We start from the raw sequence: 5,447 nt of genomic DNA, 5'->3' as shown, positions 1-5,447 counted from the left end.
TTTCATCCGGGGTCTTCCTCTCCTGCACTGTCCCCCCTCCCTCTCTTCTGAGCATGATGTCCTTCTCAAAGGACTGGATGGGTATTATTCTTAAGGAGACGGGGGAAAGGATTTAGGGTGGAATAGAAATCTACAAACTGTAAGAAAGAACTAAGTAGAAATTCAAAACAGAATTTATAATAAGAAAAATAAATTTGTTACCAATGTAGATAAAGCTGAAGAAACAATTAGAGAACTAGAGAATAAGTCAATACAGAAAATATCCAAGGGGAAATGATAGAGCTATCCCACAGTGAAATAGAGAAGAAGGGCTAATACATAACAGAGAATCAGTAATCAAAATCCCAGGAAGAAGTGAGAAAGAAGTCAAGACAGAAAAAGTATTTGAGTAGATAAAGCCTGAGAACGTTCCCAAATTGACCAAATATACAAAAGCATGGATCCAAGAAGCTCAGTCGCAAGCTGGGTAAATAAAAAAGAAATATAAATGAACTAAGGACATCTTCTAGAGGGCACTGATGGCCTAGTGGCAGGAAGCTGTGCTGCAATCCCAAAGGCATGTGGTTCAAATCCACCAGCTGCTCTGCAGAACGGTGGACAATCTCCTCTTGTGCTATTAACTGCTTCTGAAAACCTGCTGGAGGGTCAGTTATGGGTCAGTTCTGACTTAACAGTACACAACAACAACAACGAGAAAGATAATGTCTGTGTTTTAGATAATGTCCAGTTTGTTTTACATGTTAGACCACCAGTATCAAACTTAAATTTCACACATCCAATAGTTTTAAAAGTAGCCCGAATAAGTAGGCTTTTTACTATTGAAAGCCTTGCTGGTTTACATATCTTTGCATCTGCATCTACCATCTACGAGTGTAGTCATTGTTAGGTTTCATCAAGTTGACTATGATGGAGACAGTATGAATAATAATTGATTGAAGCCTTGTCTTATTTAAATCCTCACAACAACTTCCGTGCTCAAAACCATTGATAAAGTCACTGTGTCAATCAATCTTGCTAAGTCTTCTTCTCTTTTTGTTGAGCCAAAAATTTGTTCCCTTTGACAAATATATGGGGTGACGTTTCAGCAATCTTGCCTCTAAGGAACACCTTAGTTGCAATTCCTCCTCCAAGAAAAATTTATTTGTTCTATTGATAATCCATGACGTATTCAATGCTCTTAGCCAACACCACAATTCAAGAGCGTGTATTTTTCTTTGGTCTTCTTTATTCATGGTCCAATTTTCATGCATTCAAACAAATTGAAAACAACATGGTTGGGTTCAAGTGCACTTTAGTCTTTAAATTGACACCCAACCTTGTTTTTTTAGCACTTTAAAGAAGTCTTTGACAACATCTTACCCAGTGTAGCACTTCTTTTAATTTCTTGAGTGCTGCTTCACGTGTGTTGATAATTTGTGTATGTGTATGTATATGTATGTTTGTGCTTGCTTGTTCATAGTTTGTTCTTCTGAGTACTTGTCTGTTGTTCTAAGGTAGCCTGCTGGTTGCTGTGATGCTGGAGGCTGTGCCACAGGTATTTTAATACCAGCGGGTCACCCATGGTGGACAGGTTTCAGCAGATCTTCCAGATTAAGACAGACTAAGAAGAACGATAGCGACTCAGGGTCGCTATGAGTCGCAGGCGACTCGACGGCACATAACAACAACACAACAACAAGAAGAACGATTGGCCATCCAAGTAAAACGAAATACTTTACAACTTTAATCTTTTCTCCATCTATTATGATGCTGCCTATTGGGCCAGTGATGAGAATTTTTGTTTTCTGCATATTTAAATGTAATCTTTTATCTTTTTCAGCAAGTATTTCAAGTCTTCTTCACTTCTACAAGGACAGTTATGCCGCCTGCATGACGTAGGTTGTTGGTAAGTTTCCTTCCAATTTTGACACTACATTCTTCTTCATATAGTCCAGCTTCTCAAATGACATACATTTTTCCTGATTTTAAAATATGCCATATCATTTTGTTCTGGTTAAATGTTTGCTTCTGATCTATAATATGTTTCACATGATCACAATTAAGTGTTCTGGTATTCCCATTCTTTTAAATGTTATCGGTAATTTATTATTATCTAACCAGTCAAATACATTTCATAGTTAATAAAACACAAATAAAGATTTTTCTAATATTCTCTCCTTTCAGCCTAGATTCATCAGACATCAATTCTTTTCCTCATTCCTTGGATTCTTCTGACAGTTGCTTATTGATGTATTCTTTTATGCAGTCATTTTAAAATAATCTTCAGCAAGATTTTATTTGGGCATATTAATAATGTTAATCTATCATTTCCACATTTTGTTGGATCACAAGTTTTTTCTTTGTGGAATCAAACATGTATTTCTTTCAGTGCATTGACCAGGTAACTGTCTTCTAAATTTCTTGGCATTAACTAGTGAGCATGTCCAGAGCTTCATCTGTTTGCAGAAACACTTCAGTTGTTATTCCATCAATTCTTGGAGACTTAGCTTTTGCCAACACTTTCAGTGCAGCTTGAACTTCTTCCCTGAAGTTATAGAGATGCCCAATGCAACTTGATGACAAATACTACTGTTGTTGTGTACTATTGAGTCAGAACCTATGACCCTCCAGCATGTTTTCAGATGCAGTAAATCACATAGGAGGAGATTGCCTATCTTTCTCTGCAAAGCATCTGGTGGGTTTGAACTGCATGCCTTTGGGTTGGTAGTGCAATTCCTTACCACTAGACCACCAGAGCTCCAGGAAAAGCACTTACATAAAAATAACTCTAGCTCTTTCCGCCTCCGCCAGCTGCTGCAATAGGAGCTGTCGCCATGTCTGCCTGTCTGCAATGGATGGTTGTGCGTAACTGCTCCAGCTTCTTGATTAAAAGGAACAAGCAGACTTACAGCACCGAGCCCAATAACCTCAAAGCCTGCAACTCCTTCCGCTACAATGGGCTGATCCACCGCAAGACCGTGGGCGTGGAGCCGGCCCCCGACAACAAGGGGGTGGTGGTGGTGATGAAGCGGAGGTCAGGCCAGAGGAAGCCGGCCACCTCCTACGTGCGGACCACCATCCACAAGAACGCCCGGGCCACGCTCTGCAGCATCCGCCACATGATCCACAAAAACAAGTATCGGCCCAACCTGCGCATGGCCGCCATCCGCAGGGCCAGCGCCATCCTATGCAGCCAGAAGAAGCCTGTGATGGTGAAGAGGAAGCGAACCCGCCCCACCAAGAGCTCTTGAGCACCAGACGCCCCAGCCGCCCCAGCCCCCGCAGCAATAAAGAGAGCAAAAACAAAACAAAACACCAAAACCTCTAAACCAGAGTTAAAATATTCATTTTTGGTAACATAGATACAGGTGCACTAATCACAGAATATATGAAACTACAAAACAGTAGCTGTAACTACCACATCAGCTCCAACTCAGGTCTTTGTGACAGAGAACATTTCACAGAAATGAATGACTGCCCCAGAGTTATGTCAGTGAAAACTGTTTAACAGGATCACTCTCAAATGATAACTCTACAGAATGTTTTACAGGTGAAAAATAAGCAGATCTTGTCAGTTATAACATAAAGCAGCACCAGTTTTTTTTCTGTTCCAATGCATGTGTTGGAGTAGAGCTTTGCTTCTTAAGGATCTTCAGTGGCTGATTTTCTAGACATAAATCTCCAGAATTTTCTTCTGAGATGCCTCTGAGTGAACCTCCTGCACTTGGGTTAGCAATTGAGTGTATTAGCCATTTGCACTATTGAGGGTCTCCTAGTATAACTCAACAGCTTGAACCTCCAGTAGTTGGGTGAGTAATTGAGTCATTAACCATTTGCACTATCCAGGGAATCCTATTACAAGATAAACTCTAAAACAAAACAAAACAAAACAAAACAAAACCTACTGTTGTCTATTTGATTCTAAGTTATAGTAACATTCTAGGACATAGAAGAAATTCTCCTTAGGGTTTCCAGGTAGACTTCCTCATCTTTCTTTCTCCAGTGGGAACACTTTGTGAATTTAAACTGTTGATCTTTTGGTTAGCAGCCTAATGAGAAGCACATTGGACCCACCAGATCTTCTTAGTTATAACATTAAAATGAAAACAAAAAAATGAGCAAACAAAAATCTACTTCCATGGAGTGGTTTCCTAATCATAGTGAGCTTCCATAAGATTATGTAAATCTTTCTTTCAGGCTGCTCCTCTTTCTTTCACAAAGAAGCTGGTGGATATGAATTACTAATCTTTCCATTAGTAGTGGAAGTGGAATGCACTTCACTGCCAGTGAGAGGCTCTGGTGACCTCGTGGTAAGGAGTTGGGCTGTGGTGTGAATCCACCAGCTGTTCCACTGGAGGAAAAGGAGCAATCTCCTCTTGTATGATTTATAGTCTCTGAAAACCCACTGGAATGTCAGCTTTGAGTCAGTTCTAATTTGACAGCACATAACAACAATACCTTCCTCCACACTGATGAAGACTAATGATTTGTAATAAGAGAAATTATAAATTTTAAAAAGGCCAATACTAAATAAAAATCAGTCACATGATGGCTTAACTATGTGGCAGAGCAGCCCAAGTCTTTTTTTCTTGATCTAGTTTGCAAAGGCCCTCTGTGATTATTGAACAGACTGTGCTCATCTAATCTTTGGTCTATTTTAAACACTGTAGGTAGTACAGGGCACCAGACTTGTAGGTCACTGGGAACTTTCTCTGGGTTTGATCAAGTCTAGCTTCTCTTCAACCAATTCTTACCTACTGTGTTCATTATAAGAATGGTCCTTCTTTTTTCTAACTCTGGTTGATGATGGGCATGTTAGACCTCCCTTATCTATTTTACTAGAATATCTTAAAATTATTAGAGCAATCAATGGAGAAGTAGATCAGCGTAATGTTAGTGTTTGAATAGAAAGAAACCACAGAGATGGTTGTCTTCCTGTTCAGTTGTGACTCACAGGGCCAGCTCCACCTGCCTCACATCCACCTCCAATAACCTACCTGTAACTCTCTGAAAACTGGTTCTTACTAATTCAGACACACCAACCCCCATTGCTCCAATTACTGTATCAATCCATCTCATCTGAGATCTTCCTGCCTGCACTATCCCTCTGCCCTTCTGACCATGATGTCTTTCTCCATGTGCCCAAAGTATGTGAGATAGTGCTTCAAAATCCTAGCTTCCAAGGAGAAACTTGGTTTCACCCTCTCCATAATAGACTTATTTTTTTTCTTGGCAATCCATGGTATGTTCAAGACTCTTCTCCAGCATCACAATTTGAAGGCATTAATTCTTCTTCTGTCATTGTCCAGCTTTCTGATTCATAGCAAGTAATTGCAAAGACCATGGCTTGGATCAGGTCTTAGTCTCTAGACTGACATCGTTGCTTTTCAATATTCTGGAGAGGCCCTGACAGCAGATTTTCCCCAGTGTAATTCATCTTTTGATTTCTTGACTGCTTGAATTAAGAG

At 39.9% G+C, this 5,447-nt stretch overlaps 1 pseudogene; it reads left to right on the top strand.

The window, feature by feature from the left end:
* The first annotated feature begins 2,813 nt into the window (after positions 1-2,813).
* Positions 2,814-3,230, top strand: LOC102852910 (annotated as a pseudogene).
* Positions 3,231-5,447: the final 2,217 nt, after the last annotated feature.

The sequence above is a fragment of the Elephantulus edwardii genome, unplaced genomic scaffold (genome assembly GCF_000299155.1).
Source record: "Elephantulus edwardii isolate Elephantulus edwardi_28Jun2011 unplaced genomic scaffold, EleEdw1.0 scaffold00549, whole genome shotgun sequence".
NCBI classification, from domain to species: Eukaryota; Metazoa; Chordata; class Mammalia; order Macroscelidea; family Macroscelididae; genus Elephantulus; species Elephantulus edwardii.
Note: the sequence above shows the minus strand (reverse complement) of the source record. Positions and strands in the feature narration are given on the sequence as shown.